Below are 23,148 nucleotides of genomic sequence, written 5' to 3'. Positions count from 1 at the left end.
GATTTTCACTGTTGGAAGATCATCTTTTTTCATTTACTTGCTCTCGTTTCATTACGTATTTGCTAATGCATTCCTTTACTCCCTCACTTATTCTTTCAGTCAAAAACTCCTGCACTTGCAAATTCATTCAATCACTGACCTGTGTAATTATATCTATATGAGCTAATGTCCTGCCTCACTAATTCACGGACATATGGCCATCTTTTGCGCTGTCTGTTTTATTCTCTCATTCATTTACGCCCAAAGTGTTGAAATGCCTCTCGCATACTCACTCTTTCGGTACTGAGCAGGGCTTTTTATTCACATGACCACGTCAATCCATCAACCTGGCATTATTCACATTTATACACACTGTACCGTATGACGTAACATGGAAAATTGAATACTGAACAAAGCATGTGAAAGCATGTCCACTTGATCTTAATTTCAACTCTTCTCCTCCCATGTACACTCCCTTTTCGTCCAACAATACAGTACCTCATCGCTTTTTCCTCACCCCCATTTGCATATAAACATTTTTTCTTACCCTTACATAAATTGGCAAAGACACTTGCTTCAGCAGAAATTTTAAATATATGGGGCACATTACAGATTAGCACTAAAAGTCCTCATCAGCACTCCAGGGCTTGTAGGAGAGTGTATATGTGTGTGTGTGTGAGAGAGAGAGAGAGAGAGAGAGAGAGAGAGAGAGGGATGGAGAGAGGGAGAGAAGGGGGAAAAAGAGGTTGGGAGTGCATGTGTGTGAGAGAAAGGGTGGATGAAGAAGGAAGAATGAAAATGGTGATAGATTTTGGGTGGAGAGCAGAGCGTGGTTGGGCCTAATGAACAGGAATCTAATGGTGGAGAATGGTTTTCCATCAGTCATAGCTCTAAAGCTGGGCTCAGCATGTAATTAAATGGCACAAACATACACACAGTGAAAAAACATGCATGGGCATGAAGACAGACACACACACACACACACACACACACACACACACACACACACACACACACACACACACACACACACACACACACACACACACACACACACACACACACACACACACACACACACACACACACACACACACACACACCCAGACACACAATGTTCTTTTTAGCAAATGTATTGCTCAGATATATACATTTATATATTCATTTTAAATGTTACAATACATATTTAATTCACAGGTGTGGTTTTTCCCCATATTTTGTTGTGTTTTGGGATAAAAGGAAATGACCATAAGCAAAAGTTTTATAAATAGCCTACCCATTTCTGTGATGGGTAGGTTTAGGGTTATAGGATATAATATACAGTCTGTACAGAATAACAATCATTATGTCTATGGAATGTCCCCATAAAACATGAAAAAACAACTTGTGTGTGTGGTCCTGGTAAACCCTATGTAATGGGGACATTTATAAATGTATTTATTTATTTATAAGCACATACACCTTAACCGTAAATCTGAGAATAATATTACTGTCAGTGAATTTAGTACCCATTTTTCAGTTAAACAACAAATGTTATTTTAGAATGTCCTCAAGAGTTTTTTAACCTTCATTTGTCATGTAATTTTTTTTTAAGTCTATAATTACTCTACGAATGATAGCAGTTTCATTTCAACACTTCATGTTCAAGTTTATCTCGCACCACAATGTGATCTCATGAGAATATGTGTATTTTTACATAAAGTGTAGTTCTACCACACGTACATTCAATACATTTATACACATTGAAACTATAAGATATTGACATATCGACAGCACCAAAACGTAAAATATTTATGTATGAACAACTTTACCGACATATAAATTTGTACGTATTCCTATTTATGAATATTAAAATTGGGGCATTAATGTTTTGACTCTATTGTATTGAATTTTCATATCAATGACATGTTCCCTTTCGAGGGAACTCGCACTGCATCGGGACGACGCTTTGGGGATGCTCCCTTAGCATCAGCGAATCTGAAACCAGAATGCCAACTAGGCCAATCCGATTGGCGTGCGTGATGACGTCATCGTGACGGCATACCCGGAAGTATAAAAGGGTTGCTGGAGCGTAATGGCGGTAGTTATTGCTCTTCAGCATAGCGCTATCTGTTACTGTCTGTCTATTTACTGTTGTTTGTCAGTGAAAGTGTGTGATTGAAATGAAGTGTGAAAAAGTGAGAGAGTTCAAGCAGTGTGTGCATCCTTGCCCTCGCTACATGTCGGGCTCGGATACACACCTGCTGTGTGTGCACTGCCTGGGCGTTCAGCATGCTCGAGCGGCTCTCGAGGGAGCCGCTTGTGAGCATTATGAAAGCTGACGCTCAGAGTGCTCCGCTCTCGGCGTGAGCCCCGTGGATCGGTCCCGCATCCGCCGAGGCGGTGCGGCGAGGCTGGTCATGGGGCTCACGGATGGACTGTCAGCGGGACTGGGACTGCTGAGGCATTTTCCCAGTCTTTATCTGACAGTTCAGATGTTCTCCTTCCCCGTGTGGAAGCCCGCGCTGCGGCTTCTTCCCCCGGGGCGGAGGACGCGATGTGTGAGAGGTCTGATTCTGAGGAATTAGACGTACTCAGCATCGAGGCAGTCAAAGTCATAAGCACTTCTTAAATATACAAGATTCCATCCAAAACGCGATTGCTGGAAAAAAAGAAAAAAAAAAGGCAGCGCGCAGGTTATAAGTCTGCAATTAATGTGAACACACGCGATCGGTGTGCATGAGATACTGGTTGGCTTAACGGACGAGTCCGTATAGTAAAATAAATCAGTATTTGTCTGATATGGCTGCATTTAAGTCTGAGGATTTAAATGAGATATTATCTGACTCTGAGGAGTTAGATATTCAGTCATTTCAGACCATGTTTCACTGTATTGTGTGACACTGTTTGGCTTTTTTTCTCGAGGGATGAAAGCCAATTGTATTATGACGGCTTGAACCACGTTGCTGAGGCAACGCGGGGTCTATGAGTCCGTATAAATACAAATAAAACAGTGTCGTCTGATTAATTACGGCTACATTTAATTCTAAGGAATTAAAATTAAATATAATCTAACTTTGAGGAGTTAGATATTCAGCCTATCATTCAGACTATGTTTCACCTTATTGTGGCTGCATTTAATTCTGGGGAATTAAATTAAAATATTATCTGACTTTGAGGAGTTAGATATATTTTTTATTCAGCCTGTTATTCAGATCAGGTTTCACGGGTTTGGTGATTATGATGGCATTTAATTCCGAGGAATTGAGTGTCATGTTATCCTACTTTGATAAGTTGGATACTTTAAATTCTGTCACCCAAGCGTGTTTTACTTGTGAACTGGATATTCATCTAAGATGGAGCCCTCCTGAAGTTGATGTCGTTCTCGCCGCCTTGTGGCCTGCGGGACACATCAGTTTCAGGCAATTGCTAATCGCAGTGTCCGCTCTAGGGTTGTGGCCCTGTTGAGCTGCTCCCTTAGATGAGGCCCCCTGCTGGCCAGCCCCCTCTCCCGGGTAGGAGCGATCGAGGTCGCCTCCCCTGTGGAGTTTTCGGGAATCGACGCTGTGTTCCCGCCGTCTAGTACGCTTCGGGCCACATCGTTTCCCCGTGCACGCGTGCTGCACCAGCCGCCTCTAGCAAGACTTGCGGTGGTCCAGCAAACGCGTACGCACACCGAAAATCTTCCTCGATTTCGCCCTGCCGGTAAGCCGCTTCAGGGGGTCGGGGAGGAGGCTCGGTTGACACCCAAGACCGGCCTCGAGAGGCTGGTTCCCTTAGCAGATTATCTCGGCGCATGGTTATGCCTCCGAATATATCAGCTTGGGGCCTGCGACTGTAGGAAGGGGCATACAGACTGCAGTCCGGTTACCTTCCCCTGAAGTTCAGTGGGGTGGTCTGGACGGCAGTGGTCCCTGGGCAGGTTCGGGTAATGGAACAGGAAGTTCACTCCCTGTTGGTAAGGAGGCCACAGAATGTGCTCCTCCGCCAGACAGGGAGTCCGGGTTCTACAGCCAGTACTTCATAGTTCCTAAGAGGGATGGCGAGTTGCATCCAACTTTAGACCGGAGGTACTTGAATCGTTCTCTGAGGAGATTCAGATTCAAGATGCTTAGCATTTCCTCCATTGTGATTCAGATCCAGTCTGAGGACTGGTCTGTCACGATGGGTCTGAAGAGGACGCATACTTCCCTGTATCCATCCTTCTGTGTCACAGGAAGTTCCTGAGGTTCGCTTTTTGGGGCAAAGCGTACCAATATCGGGTTCTTCCAGGCGGCCTGGTCTCTAAAATGAAGCTAGGCCACAGCATCACTGTGAAGCAGTTTGAGGTCTGCTGGGGCTCATTGCGGCTGCGTCCAACAGAATATCTCTTGGCCTGCTGCATGAGACCCTTACAGTGGTAGCTGGGAATCAAGGGGTTTTCCTCTGGGGGAAAACCATTCTGTATGATCAGGGTAACGCGCAGATGCCTTCGTTCCCTAGTCATATGGAAGAAACCTTGGTTTCTGTCCCAGGGGCCAGTGTTGGGAGCGTTCTGTTGCCGGGAATCCGTTTCAACAGACGCCTCCCTCACTGGCTGGGACGTGGTTATGGGAAGTAAACCAGGTGGCTTTCCTTGAGGGGAAATCCATTCTGTATGATCAGGGTAACGCGCAGTGGCCTTCGTTCCCTAGTCATATGGAAGAAACCTTGGTTTCTGTCCCAAGGGCCAGTGTTGGGAGCGTTCTGTTGCCGGGAATCCGTTTCAACAGACGCCTCCCTCACTGGCTGGGACGTGGTCATGGCGGCCGCTTTGCGAGAGGTCTGTGGGAGACCAGGCATTTCTCCTGGCACATCTACTGCCTGGAAATGCTGGCGGTCTACAAAGCTCTGAGGAGCTTTTTCCCGGACCTCCGCAGCCACCATGTCCTGATATGGAAGTAAACCAGGTGGCTTTCCTTGAGGGGAAATCCATTCTGTATGATCAGGGTAACGCGCAGTGGCCTTCGTTCCCTAGTCATATGGAATAAACCTTGGTTTCTGTCCCAAGGGCCAGTGTTGGGAGCGTCCTGTTGCCGGAAATCCGTTTCAACAGACGCCTCCCTCACTGGCTGGGGCGCGGTCATGGACGGCCGCTTTGCGAGGGGCCCATGGGAGGGCCGTCATTCCTCCTGGCACATAAATTGCCTGGAGATGATGGCGGTCTACAAAGCTCTCAGGAGCTTTCTCCCGCACCTCCGCGGCCAGCATGTCCTGGTACGGACAGACAATACGTCTGTCGTAGCGTACATCACTGCATGAAAAAAGGTGTATCCGGACCAGGATACTCCTGTATACACTGCTGAAATTCGGAAGAATCCAGGAGTATACTGGCCGGATAGGTCAAATTCCATGGATCCGTATATGTCCGTATTCATCCGAAATGGTACCAAATCGGATGTATGTTGTGGCCGTATACTCCCATGCTACAGCCATTTGTTGCCATGGCAAATAATCCCATCAAGTTTTTCCCAGGAGACATTTTCACACCTCTAAACAGCTTTGCCTTCCATCCCCTATTGGTCCTTCATCTCAAACTGGATTGGTTGTTTTTTTTTAAACCACTCCCAAAACCCAGACTGCTATTGGAGGACAGGGCTCATTGAAAACCCAGTCAAGTGACTTTATTGGTTACTTCTAAGGCTAAGGGTGGGCTAGGTTTTGTAGCATAGGGACTTGATTGGTTATAGGCCAGCTATGCAGATTTTGCTCATTAATATATAATATATATATATATAAAAAATAATCCCCTCTCCCTCCCAAAAGAAAAATACACACAAAACAATTTGAGAAAGTCTGAAATATTTATTAAAAAGGTATAAAAAAAAAAAAAAAAAATTCTTAACAGCATTATAAATGAACATTAAAACAATGGTGAAACAAAAACAAGTGAACTAAATGTATTTAAAAGGGATGAAAATGTAAAGGAACAAATGTAAAAATATAAACAGTCCAAAGAACATAAATATACGTTAAAATGAATTGGTAAAGAAACAAAAAGGGAAAAAAAATGAACAAAATGCATTTAAAAGACAGATGTAAAGGAATAAAATACACAGTGAACATAAAAAGGAAAAGAATAAATATACAACTTAAACAATATAAAATGAGAACAATAAATTTATAAGACAAAAAAAGTGTATATAAAATATATTAAAATACATATAAATATTCCAAGTAAACAATATAACCAAATAAAAAGAACAAAGAGCATTATAAACATACATTAAAATTAATGGGGGAAAAGATAAGTGAACAAAATGTTTCTAAAGGAAGGCGGCGTAAGAGGAACAACAATACAAAACGTGGAGATCAAAAGCAACATGGACATCTAAAAAGGAACAAACATACAAAGTATACAATATAAAACGAGACAAAGAAATCTATAAATTAAAAAGTGTATATAAAATATATGTAAATACTCTATATATGGGAACCAATAAAAGTATAAGTATATAAACATAGGAATAAAGAAAATATAAAATGGAACAATTGAATATTAAAATTATAATTATAAAAGAATTGTGACCAACTCTAACACAATGTTGTTTGAGTTTTGAACATTTTTTCAAACTGCCGTGATGGGCTGGTGATGTGATGCGTAGCGTGGGTCAGTCTAGTCTGGTTTGTAGTAGCTAGCCTAACCATCCACACTGGCCTTCCATCAACAACAGCAGCATCTTCAGACATCTTGTCTATAGTTGCTGTCTTCCACAGGTTCTGTGTTGGTTTGTGCAACCCTGGACCTGGTCTCCAGCAACTGCAAAACATGACAGTGAATTAACCACTAAAACTCAGAGAGGAGTATAGTAACATTCTGGGGGGGAAAAGCTTAACCGGTTTCTTAACTTACCCGTCTCTTTCTCTGACGGTTCTGTGTGATGTTCTTCATAGTGTTTCTTTTCTGGGCCTTTTCAGACTGAGCCAAAGAATACTTCCTCAGCAAAGTCTCACAAAATAAAATACATCTTGCGACCTGCCAAATAATACATTAATAATATATAGTTAATGCCAATAAAAGTAAGTAAAACAATTCAATTAAAATGTATTTGTATAGCGCTTTTCACAATACATATTCAGGGTTTTTCCTGGGTCAAAAACGGTCTTCGGTGGTGGCTGACAGACATGGTCATCCATACACACACATACGCACGGTAAAAAAAAAATACCCTACCCACTTGATCTGCAAGCGCAATACTGACAATAAATTTGAAATAAATTCAAAGAAAGTTTGTAACTTTTGCTTATCTTATTTTGATACCTTGATGTTTGTTTTTGTTCCTCATTTTTACACTATTTACTGATAATTGTTTTGGTAATCATATCAATATTAAAAAAATAGTATTAAAAAAATGAACAAATAGCCTAATTTTCAGCCATATACAATTTTCTGCCATATACAATCAGCTAGCTAACAACAAATTTGTTCTGGGTTCACCTCACTCCAGTCTAAACTAAATGATTTTAGGCTATTTATTTTACTACACATTGTCCACATAAATAAGCTGAAAGACTGTTGATAATTAAAAATAATTCTTACTATCCACTCTTGCTAAAGTGGGTAAGCACACTTGTGTTCTCATTTCAGGTGTTGTTCTGAGTAAATTATTAAACTGATTTGTGAGTTCAGTGTTGGACTGATCCGTTCCAACCAGTCGTTAAAATGATTCGGTTCAAAGGAGTCATAATGTGGCGAATCGGACATTAGCAGACGCGTTGTGTGTGAATCCCGTCTGTTAGAACATTGCGAAAGATTTGTCAACACACAGAAAACACTTCATAACCGGATAGGATTTGTTTCCTGTTTATTGAAAGTATGCTTTATGTCAGCTGGTCAGAGAATCAGTCAATGTTTTTTGCGCGCATTTCACACCCAGCGGTAATTAAAGGAAGACATCGTCTGATAGCGCCACGTGCAACATGGATTCGGTCTTCCGACCTTTTGATTTTGATTAACGTAATATGTGAAACATTAGAAAGCTAAGAATGCTTATTTTGAAGACAGAGAGAGTGCGAGCGAGGGATGAGCTCACTGGTCGTTCTCTCTGTCACTCAGTTAACTCAAGCGCAGCAGTCATCTACTACATCAATCACAAATCACAATAACTCAACAAATAAGGCTTTGGCGGGACAAAAATTTGTTTTGGCGGCCGGCAAAACATTTTCAATGTAGAAAAAACCCTGATAGTGTTTCAAAGCAACTTCACAGAAAACGCATGCGTCTACATTACAGAAAAAAACAGAGAATATTAAAATAATGACAACATTTTTAAGATTACCTTTTACACATTCAGGGTCAACATCTGTAAAAGTTCTTCAGGATCATGGATCCAAAACTTCTGGATCATGAGGGGGGAAGAAACATGCACACACACAAATGAATATTAATTTGTTTGATAAAACATTAATATTAATTATCAACTTACGGACATGGACTTGCAAAACATACTCACCAGGCCCATACAAAAACTTCACAGTAGATCCAAAATCCTGGTTTGCCTATAATTCTTCAGAGTCCAAGTATGGTGGTTTCCTGTCCTCTCTGTTGAACAAGTGTACATGATCTCAGATTATTCATTCCAAAGCTCTGTTACATTTTATGACAAGCTTGATCTTAAAACTAGCTGACAGTAGGGATGGGCATTATGACCATATAATTATACATACATGAGAAATTTTATTTTACAATAACGATATCACCATATATATATATTTTGATGGATATTTTATTAAAATGCTACAGAATAATACTGCTTTAAAAGTCTTCACTGTATGATATTCAATTAATTAATATCACTTGATTCTAAAAGAAGCAGAAGGTCTTCTCTATTCTTTTGTTTTATTAAAATTATGACAAAGCTGCAGCCCCTTTAAGAACGGATGCACAGAATGACACGCATCCGGGTTTCCCCACGTTAACTTGAACTGTTTAACTTACTTAAGACATAACTGACTGTTTAAATCAAGTGAATACCTCACATGACAAGGTTTCTGAGATAATTGTGTGCATTTTACAGAAAGATAATTGATTTCGGGATCGCCTGCTGTCTGAGAGAGGCTTATTTTAACACATGCATGTCCCGTTCATTATTCTACATTCATGCATGTTTCCTTGTCAAAATGTCAAAAAGTTTTAGTACAGTCAGTGCTGCGTTATATACGCTATATTCACATTCCGCAATATAAAACGGTAATGTTAACGTTTACAGCAAAATCACTAACAATAGTCAGTATCATCAGATCGCCATAACACCCAGCCCTAGCTTAACAGTATTACAACAAAACACAGAAACAGAATATGTAAGTTAATCACGATTAGCATATGACTTTAATGCACTAACGTTATATCTTGATAAGCAGTAGAAAAAATATAAAGGGGTTTACGTTACCTTCTGCCGTCTGCTGTCCGCCATTGAAACCTTAGTCTGTTCGTATTCATGTTTTTTCGTTCTCAGTCGACATCCCACAATCAAAATTCGTCCAAAATAAGATTTTAACAGGTTTAAAATGATCCATGCAATGCCATTAATGGACAGAAGAAGCCGTCCTGTTGAAGATTAGACGCCGCGATCGCGTCGCGTCCCCGCGAGCCACGAGCAACGACAACGGGTGTATAATTCAAACGGAAGGCGCGCACTGTCATTGGCCAGATTTCTGGATGACGTTCAGATTGACCAATCACGCTCAAAAGAACACGGAAAGACAGCAAATAGCCTGGCAAATATAGAAAAAAAACCTGTTTTAAACAACAGTTAGAAAATGTGTATATTTATTTTTATTTGCTGTTATATTTAATTAATTGGTCAAATGGTGTTTTGTGGTGTGGGCAGAGGCTTGAAAGTTTCAACCTGGAGAGCAGTGCAGATTTGTACTCTTTAAAAACAATTATTGTTTGATATTTAGTTTGCTATATATTTTGTTATATTTGTATCCAGAATTGAATGTAAAACCAGTTTGAATGTAAAAATACACCTTCACTGTAAAACAGAAAATTAAAGTAAAATATCTTAATTTAAATAAGGAAAAATCTGTAAACTAAGTGTTTTCTCTAAAACGTTTAATGTAAATTTCTGTGAAGTTTTTTAACTTTATTTGACTTAAGATATTTGACTTATTTTACGGTTTTTGTTTTGCAGCTGTAGCTGCTGTTTTTTTTAAGGTTTTTATTCTTACAGTGTAAATATAAAACTAATAAGATTTACTTTAAAAAGACAAAGAATAATGTTAAATTGTTAGTATGGACATAAACATAAACCTTTTATATAATGAGCTAAATATTGTATTACAGTTGTTAATTTACAGATATTGTTTGTAATTTTGCATGAATTTGTTATTTATGAAAACAGAAAAATAATACAGTGATGTTCCTGTATAAAAAAATGAGAATTACTGTAATTTGTCATTAATTATATAATCCTTAAAATAACAGTCAAGTTGTTTATTTAGATATTGTTTGTAATTTTACATTGTTTTAAACATAATTCAAAATTACAAGAAAATACTGTAAAAAAACTGACGTTTTTTTCTGTAAAATTAGGATTATTTTTATTGGTTGCCTTATTTTTATTGGTAACCTTATTGGTTGCACCTACATCTATTGTGAGTGGTGGATTTCAAACCTCAAAACGCCCCTCTTTTGCAGCGTGTTAAAGTTAAGAATCTTGGAGTGACACTTTTTGTTAACAGTTGCAGAGCTGAAAGATCTGCTTGTGTTTCTGTGTTTCTTGAGCAAGTGAATCCCTGCTCTTTTTTATTCCATATTTTTATTTTGAGCATATCAGTTTTTGGTGTTTTTAAAACAAACTTTTTCATTTTCCACATTTCATCTCCTTTTTATTTAATTCTATTATTGCCTACAATTTGTAAAACTTTGCAAAAACTTTGCAAAAATTGTTTGGGGATAGTCTAAAATGTTTGGTTAATTATCCTTTGTTAATTCCATTACATTTCTTTGTTTATTTCATTACATATTCAGATTTTTTTGTGAACGTATATGTTTAGACAGGGTTTTTATTTTGTACTGTTTTTATAAAAAACATTTGATTTAGAGACTCTTTTCATGCAGTGGTTTTAAGGCCCTGACACACCATTCTGATGGTTTGGCTCAGACCCAGGCAACGTGAACCAACCCCACAGTCGGCTTTAGTCATTGCTAGTTCAGTTTAGTGTTTCAGGGCCTTAAGAATTATTTTTTCTGTGTAAAAAGCTTGTTTGCTGTAGCCTACAGTAGACCAGAGATAATTCTCAATCCTGAAGTGCTCCCCTGCCCCCCTCCTTCTGAGAACAGCCAGCACAAGTGTCAGTCATTAACATATGAAAGGTCTTCTTCACACCTAACAGTCTTCAGTCCTAGCACACCCAGCAGTGTTTCAGCTGTATATGTCCGTGAAATTTCACGGATTCCTGTATACGTCCGCATACGTGAGGTTTCCGGGTTTTTCTGGAAATATACTGTTCCGTGTTACTCTGATCCGCTTTTTCCCACATACATCCGGTAAACATCAAATTACACAGGAGTATACCATGCCCGGATAGTGCCGGATTTCAGTGTTTTCATGCAGTGCATCAACCGCCAGGGGGGACTGAGGTCGCGCTTTCTGTACAGGATAGCACGCCGAGTCCTCCTGTGGACCCAAGGGAAACTGTTGTCCATCAGGGCAATGTATGTCCCGGGGGTCCAAAATCAGGGAGCAGACATCCTGTCGAGGCAGGGGCTGAGGCCCGGGGAGTGGCGACTCCACCCAGAGGTGGTGGAGGCCATATGCAAGAGGTTCGGCCCAGTGGAAGTGGATCTGTTTGCGTCTCGAGAGACGTCCCACTGTCCACTGTGGTTTTCCCTCACGCATCCAGCTCCGCTGGGGCTGGATGCCATGGTGCAGACGTGGCCGAGGCTGCGTCTGTACGCATTTCCCCCGATTGCTCTGCTCCCGGGAGTCCTGGAAAGGGTCCGTCGACAGGGGGTCAGTCTACTTCTGGTAGCACCCCGTTGGCCGACTCGAGTTTGGTTCTCGGATATCATAGCTCTGCTAGCAGGTCAGCCGTGGGAGATTCCTCTGAGGAGGGATCTCCTATCTCAGGCGGCGGGTACGATATTTTACCCCCGCCCGGAGATTTGGAACCTGTGGGTCTGGCCCCTGAGGGGACCAGGTTCATAGAGGCTGGCCTATCGGCAGACGTGATAGAGACCTTACTCAGCTCCAGGGCTCCGTCTACGAGGAGACTGTACAGCCTCAAGTGGAATGTATTTTCCACTTGGTGCAGAGAACGTGAGGTGGACCCAGTTAACTGCCCAGTGGCTTCAGTGCTGGGGTTCCTCCAAGATCGTTTCTCTGCAGGGCTTACCCCGTCCACACTCAAGGTGTACGTGGCTGCCATTGCGGCTTTCCACACTCCTTTGGGTGATGGGCCTCTGGGTAGGCACCAGCTGGTTGTACAATTCCTCCGTGGGGCTCGGAGGATGAGGCCTGCGGCTCGGTCCAGAGTTCCAACCTGGGACCTGGCAGTGGTTCTCGAAGGATTGGCTGAGGCCCCCTTCGAACCATTGGAGTCGGCTGGACCAAAGGATCGGACTCTTAAGGTGGCTTTTCTCCTTACCATTACCTCTCTCAGGAGAGTGGGAGATCTCCAGGCCTTGGCGGTAACGCCGACCTGCCTGGAGTTTGCCCTGGGAGGAGTAAAGGCCATCTTACACCCTAGGCCGGGCTACGTGCCTAAGGTGCCATCAAGGGTGGTCAGGTCATTGGTCCTGCAGGCATTTCATCCTCCGCCTCATGTGACGGCGGAAGAGGGGAGACTTCACCTACTCTGCCCGGTTAGGGCGCTCAGAGTTTATTTGGCGAAGTCTGCACAGTGGAGGAGATCACAACAACTGTTGGTGTGTTTTGGCTCACCTAAGAAGGGATTGCCTGCGTCTACTCAGACAATCAGTAATTGGATTGTCTAGGCGATTACCATGGCCTATCAGGTGCACAGTTTGCCTTCACCTGTGGCTGTGAGGGCTCATTCCACCAGAGGCATGGCCTCTTCGGTGGCCCTTCTTTCTGGGGTCCCCTTGCAGGATATCTGCGAGGCGGCCGGGTGGGCTACCCCACACACTTTTATCAGGTTTTATAGCCTGGATCTCCCTACGACGCCTGGTGCGAGGGTGCTCCAGTCCTAGCTGTGCCCGGTTTCCGGCTTCACACTAGGGCAGGCGCTACCCTTCGGTGTGGCCTAGTGGGTACTCGTTCCCCAAAGCGTCGTCCCGATGCAGTGCGAGTTCCCTCGAAAGGGAACTGCTCGGGTTATGTATATAACCCTTGTTCCCTGAGAAGGGGAACGAGCACTGCATCCCGACGCCACACCTTGGCGCGCCTGGAGCGCATGCTTCAGAGCAATTACTACCGCCATTACGCTCCAGCAACCCTTTTATACTTCCGGGTATGCCGTCACGATGACGTCATCACGCACGCCAATCGGATTGGCCTAGTTGGCATTCTGGTTTCAGATTCGCTGATGCTAAGGGAGCATCCCCAAAGTGTCGTCCCGATGCAGTGCTCGTTCCCCTTCTCAGGGAACAAGGGTTATATACATAACCCGAGCAGTTTTCAGCTGCATTTATTAATCACAGTTTACTCATCTACTTAATAAGAAATTATAACATTTTGCTCTGTTTCGTGACTTCTGCTGCAAACTTGTTTCGGAGGATTACATAATGTTAAACAAGACTACACTTTAAAACCTTAAAATTAATAACTTTAATGGTTTAACCATTTTGTAATATTTAGTTTGTTTACCGTGAGACACAAAGGCCGTTTTCTCCTATACAGCGACTGACAATAGAACCATAGAATACACCATAAACACAACATAAATTCACAATATACATTTTTTTTTTCGCTCACTTTAATCAAAATCTTTAGAATCCATTCGTTTGAGAGGAACAGATCCAAATTCAGCCCTTTTTCCAGTGATCTTCATCTCCATTTCTATTTCATGGTTTACGTTCTCGGGCCACCAAGTACTGTTGCCGTGCAGATGGGGTTCGGAACACATTGGGGGGTTTGCTGTTTTAGTTGAGGATGGTGTTGATTAAGTGGAGCCAAATTAAATAACTAATCAGTTTTTACAACAGAAATTAATCAATTAAAAACTTACTTTAGCTTTTCATCTAAAACAAAATGAATGTCCTATTATCACCGTAAAGCTGCTTTGAAGCAATCTGTGTTGTAAAAAGCACTACGGTATGATGAATTCAAATTCAAAAATTGTTTTACGCCAATGATATCAAACGCTCATTGGCTCCCGCCTGCTTCGTCACAGATTGCGACATGCCGTGGTTAAGTCAATGTACATTTGAAAATGGGAAATGCGTGCCTTTACAGAGTTAACTGAAGCCCGGATTAACATTTTCATGGATTGATAACTTAAAGGGTTACTTCAGCGATTAGCATTAAGCTTTCTATCAGTAGAAATCCGGTAGTATATTCAAATTATCGTACTTTCCCCCCTCATGTCCCCCTGAGACGAGAGATTTATGCATTTTATTTCTAGAAAAAATCCTCAGATGACGCAAATATCGCAATTTTTTGGCCTGAGGCTAGAGACTACAGCTAGTAGAAGGAGCTAGTTCTGCATATTTTCAACCTGCCCATAGGGGTGGGATCTCACTCACAGAATGTAAATGCACACGGCCGCTCAGCTCGGGCATTCATAGCGGAGCGGTGCGGAGCAAAGTGAGTGTTTCAACTTATCAATGAATTCCTATAAAAGTTAAGCTTCCATAAACATGATCTGAAAACGCGACAGACTGGACATGCGCCATGAATGACTGTCATGCTTACCTCAGCTCTGCTCAGCTCTTCTTGTGATGAATGAAATCTGACTCCTGCTGCGTTTGTGCCGTGACTTTCATTCGGCTCACTCTTTTTTGAAAAGACACGTTCAGTTTTTAATTGTAGTTTCTATTCTCTAACTGAACAAAATTATTTTATTACTATGAAAATCAAAACAACGGTGGGGGCGGTGTCATGGTGGGCAAGTGATGTAACCAGTAGCCGAGGCTTTGGGAGTGGCCTCGTTGAGCAGCGAAGCAAGTGCATTCTGGGAGTTGTTGTCTTTCATCCACATAAGTCAAAAAGTCTTTTCTCAGTCTAGAAGGCACCAAATTCAAAAATAATTTCACATTTCTACCACATAAATGACCCAGTTTAAATACACATTCATCTTCCCAGCACTGAAGTACCCCTTTAATTTCAGCTCTGTATCTCATACAAAACTATTATATGCCACCAGAGAGGACTGCGAATGCAACAACATAATTTGAATGACATTTGGAACTGCTTTTGAGAGATCATTGTACGTTTTAGCATCTAGCATCTATCTAAACCTACAAAAGGATGTTTTGTGTCTTTGAGAGTTACATATTAATACCTACGTATTAATAATGAGACCAGGCTGCTCACCAACACTAAGATGATTGGACATATATAATTCATGTTAAAGGCAATTCAAACTCCAGTTTTGCCTACATTTAACACAAAACGGGATTCATTGCATCAGGTAATGAAATCATCTCAAATTAAATAGTCTGTGCTGACTCTTTGATTCTCTCAGCAGGATAAGCAAGGCCACATCAGTGGTGAATTTAATTGTTCCGAGTCTCATTAGTCTCTGCTATGTTTAGCACTGGGGATGTGCAGCTTTATGAAGAGCCAGCAAAGATGCAGAGTATCACTTCACTGTACCCTTGAGATCTATTTGTCAGGAGGAAGATCAACTTCATCTGACTCATTTACAAATGATACAGATGTAAAGTTTTCCCACAAGCAAAGTTTAGCTTATGAAGTGTTAACAAAGTCATCTTTATTTCTCTCAATAGATGATGTGTACAGGGTCTTATCATTCAGAAATGTCTTCAGACACTTCACTATGAACAACTTCAAATTAGTACTTCACATTTCACAAATAATGGAAGATTTCTTTTATAAGGAGGTGAAACTTGAGTCTGAAAGCATTAAAAAATGCTTCACAAAAACCTCAGGATCTCTGAATCCCTGAGAAACTGTCCACACATTTTAATTTTTTTTTTTAAATGTTTTATATATTTTGGTTATGATTTTAACTGAATGTGTGATTTTTAACTACAGGCTGAGGACATTTTGGGATTTGCTGGAAATTATTTATTAAAATCATTCTTGGCAAAGTGCTAATGTCTGACTTTAGCACAGATAATAGGATTACATGAAAATCTCTGGAAAAACTAGCTGTGGTTTCAAAGTCCTGACAAGCTGCATTTCCATTATCTGCCTTTAAAATGTTCTCTGTCCTCACTCTGAAATGACTCTATGCCTTCTTAATCTCCTCACCTCACAGAGCTCACAGTGAGAGATCAACTAAATAAATCAGTCTTTTAACATTCAACAACAATTACTATGGTTTACTGTATCTATGTCACATAACCAAACATGTGCCTTATTTTCTTAGAAATAAAATCTGTTTCAGTTCAAGCCACATTCAATCCAGTTCACAATTACACATTATAAACTATTGTTTATTTATTGATTTATCAGTTAAACTTAAAGTTTTTGACTCAATTAAGTAGAACTTAAGTACATCTTTATTTGTGATTTCATAATAGCTTCTAGTGTCTTTAAAATACTGTTACAATATTGATGAATGTACTGACAAGTATTGAAACTTGTACTGTATGTCATGTATTCAAATATATTTGTACTTACACATTTGCAATGATATACTTACAATTGACTACGTAAAAAAAAAAAAAAAAATGTATATATATATATATATATATATATATATATATATAAAATATACTTTACCGAATAATACATTACAGTAATTATAATAATTTGCTTTGGTATGTTTGTAAACGCATCAAAATGAGAGTAATTCTTTAAAGCACACAGCATAACATTACATTATAATAAAAACCAAGTCATGAATGTGTTTTATGAAGTGTCTCTTCAAGTACACTTAAGTGGCCTTTTATTTTATTAATATCATATTATATGCAATTACAGTTAGATTCACAAGCAGGTTAAAGTTTAAGGTTTGAAGTTTCCTTTGATTGAAGCTCCTGGCAAAATAAAAAAAGGTAATATTAACTATCTATCATATTTAAGTATTCACTAGAGGATACACTAGCATGACAGTCACGGTCTAAATGCACACGAACAGTGAAGTTCACATGCTCAGATGCACACATACATGCAAACTTATCATGCGTATCTGTGTCGTGTCTCTTCTGTTCATGCCAAAACTCATCCATCCGTTCAGATACACTGGTGAAGCAGAATGCGCCCCGAATCCACCCATTTAGCCCATTTCAAACACATGGATAGACAGTACTGCTGCCCAGAGACTGGTGGAGAGAGATTGAAAGAGAGAGAATCTGGGTGACAGGATGTAGAGACAACAAATGGCAAAACAACATATGTAGAGAAAAAAAAGTATAGATGGGCAAGAGAACAACAGTCTATATAAAGACTATATCGCGCTTCATTTGAATTAACCCTGGTATCAAGTCTGCATGAATCTAAACCTTTCAGTGTCCACAAACACATACAGAACATGTTTCTGGCATATGAACACTGGGGTCTGAGAAAAGTCTGAGAACACTAATATAAAACAATCATAACAATACCACAAAACCTATTTCTAGCAAATGTGTTCTGCTTAACACTTTATTTTACAGTGTCCTTGTTACACATTACATGTACTTACTACAGTAATTACACTAAATTATGCAATTACAGTACATGCACCTAACCCCAAACCAAACCCTACACCTAACCCTGACCCTATAGTAAGTACATCTTAATTACTTACTGTAAATGTATAATTACAGTGTAACAAGGATATCTTAAAATAAAGTGTAACCGTGTTTTTCAATACAACATAAATACAGTACGTACATTGTATGTTTGTATGTATGTAGTATTTAAAGACACCTAATATTAACCAAATTGGTAACACTTTAGTTTAGGGTCCAATTTTAACTACCAACTAGTTGCTTATTAGCATGCATATTACTAGTATTGGCTGTTTATTAGTACTTATAAAGCACATATTAATTCCTTATTCTGCATGACATTATTCTACATTTGAGATCCTAATCCTACCCAATACCATAACTTAACAACTACCTTACTAACTAATAATAAGCAGTAATAAGGAGTTTATTGAGGCAAAAGTCGTAGTTAATAGTTAGTTATTAGTGACAATTGGACCCTAATCCAAAGTGTGACCACCAAATTATATTATGGTACAATGCATGAACTTCACAAGTTTGTGTAAAACCTGATGGTCATGTCCTCCAGTATTATTTGAAATGATCCAAAGAGCATCTTGAGCTTCAATTGCAAAGAGCCACATGATCAATGTCATTGAAAAGATTTGAAATTAATTTCTTTTTATTTGCATTTTTAAAGATTATTTTATTTCTTTTTTGTTTCCAGACACCTGTGATTTCATTGACAAAGATAAACAAATACAACAAAATATATATATATGATAAACAAATAGCATATAGCACATATATAATTTGTATGAGATCAGAGATAAACCAAGGATATCTCTATTCTATTTTTCTTACAGGCACTTTAATTGCTTTTGTATTGCACAGATGGGAACATTTAATTCTTCCTGTATGCAGTACAGCTGATGCATCTCTGCCAGGCTTATCAGCGTCTCGAATGCCCACGTTCCAAGCCATCTCTAATCAAAATACATGCAGAAAATAATTATCAAGGTGGAGACTATCAGTTTTGCTCCTAATAATTAGGCAGGGTTCAGAAAAGGTTATGACTCATTGATGATTGCCGTTTCCTGTGTCCTCCGTGTCAGAAAGGATAAGACAGAGATAAAGAGAGAGAATGAGAGAGTGCTTTATTTATAGAATTCTCTTGAGGCTTCATGTATATAAATTGCCCAGATTTCATGTGACATGGGACTTTATGATTAGCTATTATTAGTCCACCCACACATAATTTATGAATAATAAGTGTGTGCGCTCCTAGCATAGACACAGATCAGTGTTTGTAATAAAGAAATATTGTGATTGTGATTGAATTTTTCACATCATAACTTGATGAGTGAAACAGCTGAATAATTCCCCTTTAAGTTCACGCTGGTAAACCAGTGACCCTTATAATGTCCAGTGCCCACAAAAACACACATATTTGAAAGTAGCAGTAACCCGTGCACTCATGAGCCATAAGTTTACGCCCCCACTCAAATGCTGCCAAAGACATGTTCATGTCATATTAGAGATGCATGAATCTATACTTTGGGTTGGACTTGTGGTGAATGTTACATTAACAGAAAATTATGTGCATTTAATTCTATGTTTTGAGATAAATGAGAGTGTCACTGTCCTGCTAGCATACAACTAACAGGTATATCATAGAACTGTCAATAGAAGTTTTTATCGAAGTTGTCTTGTGTGTTGGGAAACACAAAATGACGTGACATCCATTTAGGAATGTGCTAAAATACATTTGGGACGTTCTGGAAAGGACATTTATCTCATTTAAATCAGGGTATGTTTGCCTTGGAACAAGCACAAAAAGTTCATCATTAACAACAAGGTCAGAAAACTAAAGTTTAAACACACTTTCAGGCTGAGTTTACCCTAAAGGCCTGGTGTTTGTATGTGTGTGGTGTTTTTGCATAGAGAAATACTGATCAGCTGCCATATTAACTTTAATCAGGTCACACTGTAATAGAATGCTGCACCCTCCGCTGCAGGAAACAGGCTTAATTAAGTCGAATCTGTTTTTCATGACGTTCCCCGTAAGTGAATTAGCCGTGTAGACACTCACCAGGCCACATTAGTTAAGGTTATTTTATTTGTGTCTGCTCTGCCTAGGTTTAAAACAATTGTTTAGTTTTTTTCTAAGCTTATTACTCCGGTCCAAAACATTTAGGCCCGGTTTAAAAGACAGAGTTTAAATTAAGCCAGGATTAGGCATTAGTTCAATTTACGTAGCTTTTTTAAACATGCCTTAGAAAAAAAAAAAATACTGGTGTGCATCTTGAGACAAACCAATGGCACTGACATAGGCTACACTATATTGCCAAAAGTATTGGGACACCCCTCTAAATCACTGAATTCAGGTGTTCCAATCACTTCCATGGCCACAGCTGTATAAAATCAAGCACGGAGGCATGTAGACTGCTTCTACAAACATTTGTGAAAGAATGGGTCGCTCTCAGGAGTTAAGTGAATTCAAGCATGGTACCGTGATAGGTTGCCACCTGTTCAATAAATCCATTTGTGAAATTTCCTCACTACTAAATATTCCATGGCCAACTGTTAGTGGTATTATAACAATGTTGAAGCAATTGGGAACAACAGCAACTCAGCCACAAAGTGGTAGGCCACGTAAAATCACAGAGCAGGGTCAGTGCATACTGAGGTGCTCAGTGTGCAGAAGTTGCCAACTTTCTGCAGAGTCAATAGCCACAGACCTCCAAACTTTGTGTGGCCTTCAGATTAGCTCAAGAGCTCAGATTAGCTTCATGGAATGGGTCTCCATGGCCGAGCAGCTGCATCCAAGCCTTATATCACCAAGTGCAATGCAAAGCATTGGATGCGGTGGTGTAAAGCACACCAGTGGATACATGTTCTCTGGAATGACGAATCACACTTCTCTGTCTGGTAATCCAATGGATGAATCTGGGTTTGGCGGTTGCCAGGAGAACAGCACTTGCCTGACTGCATTGTGTCAAGTGTAAAGTTTGGTGGAGGGGGGATTAAGGTGTGGGGTTGTTTTTCAGGGGTTGGGCTTGGCCCATTAGTTCCATTAAAAGGAACTCTTAATGCTTCAGTATACCAAGACATTTTGGACAATTTCATGCTCCGAACTTCGTGGGAACAAAGTTTGGGGATGGCCTTTCCTGTTCCAACATGACTGCACCTGTGGAAAGCCTTCCCATAGAAGTTGAAGCTGTTATAGCTGAAAAGGGTGGGTCAACTCCATATTAAAACCTACAGATTAACAATGGGTCATTAAAGTTCATGAGCATGTAAAGGCAGGCGTCCCAAAACTTTTGGTAAAATATTGTATTTCAAGATCTGTCAGTTGCTTTCAGTTAAAAGCTTAAGCCTTGTATGTGAAACCAAGGTTTAGAGTTTGTCTGTCCCTTTTTCTATTTTTGTGCAATGTATTTGTGACAGTAATGTATAGTGTAATATATTGTTACCTGTTGGATTTCCACACAATTTGTTGGTTTTGTTTTTGTTTTATGGTTTCACACCATAACAAAGTAGGCTACCACAGTGATAAAATATTCTTATTTTTGAGTACCATGTAAATGCTTTGGTACATCGGATAAAAAAAAAAAATGAAAATACCATGGTAAAAGCATCTGATACTATCATTGTACTAAGTTACCACCACTATTTGCTGATCCTGTGCAAAAGAGAAATAGCAGATGGGGAGAAAAATCCAGTGTGTGTTGTTATAGAAAAGAATAACAGATGGGGATGGAAAGTCCCCACAAGATTAAATTTACAAAGTTTTATGTGTTTGCGTGTGAGAGAGAGATAGCGAAAATTCATCCTCACACATGTGACTCTATGCCAAAAGAAAACACACATTCTTCTCTGAAAATCACCCCAAGAATGAAACAAAGAATTATGGTACATCATAATCCTCTTGCTCTCTCTCTTTCTCTTTTTTTTTCTCAGAGTTTGAGTGTAGCACAGAAGGCAGAGTGACATGTACAAAGGAGAGGCATTTTTCCTTTTCCCCCCCCTCGCTCTCATCTTTTGAGAAGATAGCCCTATTCTTTTTTCCTCCGAAAGCATTCATCTCTTTCTGGTCAGGACAGTGCATCTGTCATATGAGCCCTTGGGCTCAAAGTATGCGTGAGGGGTCAAAGATCTAAACTCCCACAAATCTCTAAATGCTGGGCTGAAAGAGGCCAGGGATGAGATTCTGCTTTTGGTATCTTCACTCTTTTCTTCCTTGTACATCATGGCATATTGTTACTGTGCTTTCCTGAGCAATTTCTCTTAAATATATCTCATTATTTCTTCTCACAATTTGTCTGTTTCAGATGATAAGGAATCGCTCTCAACTTTCAATGTTAAGGTGATCTTTTCAGTATCTTTTGGTAGAATTTTAAACATTCTTCCAGATAAAAAAAAATAAAATAATGCATATTATGTAATAAATGTTAAAATGCGATTGTGCCTTCAGCAAGGTAAATGGCTTGATGGTGAGAGGGCTGACTGTTTAATTTGACTTTACAAGCTTTGTGCTCAAGGTCGATGAACTACAAAGTGCTTCTTAGAAAGAATTTTGATATTCCACTTTCTAATGATCAGCTTTTATTACACAAAATCTTGGTAACAGGGATGCCATTTTAAGACCACAACGACTATAAATTGAAGCGTTCACTCTATGAAATTATGATTTTTTTAAAGACTTTAATTACTTTAAAAGGGGAAAATATGGTAAAAAGATTTGTTCAAATTTCTATGATACATTATTCAAACTAAAACCAAAAAATATATACAGTTTAGAAAGACAATATAATAAAGACAAAATGCTAGCCTTTACAGCATTTCCACCAAAATATTTATATGTTCTAATATATCTTTTGCTGATAATAGAAGTTATGCTTTACACAAATGAGACACATTTATGTAATGCTTATGTCTTTTAATAGCCATTTCTTTTCACTCTCTCTGTCCCTTTCACTCTCTCAATCTCCCCGTATGTCTTTCTAGTCATAAAGAACCTCTCGAAAAACTCAAAGACTAGTCCATTAAGACACATTTGGAGATTAATCTTCTAAAGAAGGAACATAAGACAGCTTGGATGAGCTTTTTGTCTTTGGATCATGTGTAAATCCATTTTGTAAAGACGTGAGCCCCCCAAAAAAATCCTTCACTGCTCAGCGGGATGAAGCCCGAACAGGCAACCCAGATTAACCAGAAGTCTTAAAGAGATTATACAAACAATCTAATTGCCTGTCTCTCAATTAACTAGCATATGCTGGACTGTGATCTGATGGCTTAAGAGTGTCATTTTGTTAGACACACACAATACATATGCGCACATGCACATGCTCATGGAATCACACTCACAGCCCGTCGGCCCAATAGTCCAAGCTCAATTATTGTGTGCTGTAGGCAGCCAGAGAGAGTCAGAGGAGAGG

General features: G+C 39.7%; 1 long non-coding RNA gene across 1 annotated transcript; it reads right to left on the bottom strand.

The window, feature by feature from the left end:
• Nucleotides 1–5,833: 5,833 nt before the first annotated feature.
• Nucleotides 5,834–8,442, bottom strand: LOC307142393. The gene is made up of 3 exons (XR_013818465.1): nt 8,256–8,442; nt 6,830–6,952; nt 5,834–6,736 (listed from the first exon to the last, which is right to left on the bottom strand). It is a non-coding gene; the product is annotated as an uncharacterized lncRNA (long non-coding RNA).
• Between the last annotated feature and the right edge of the window lie 14,706 nt (nt 8,443–23,148).

Source organism: Gobio gobio (genome assembly GCF_949357685.1).
Source record: "Gobio gobio genome assembly, chromosome: 2".
NCBI classification, from domain to species: Eukaryota; Metazoa; Chordata; class Actinopteri; order Cypriniformes; family Gobionidae; genus Gobio; species Gobio gobio.
Note: the sequence above shows the minus strand (reverse complement) of the source record. Positions and strands in the feature narration are given on the sequence as shown.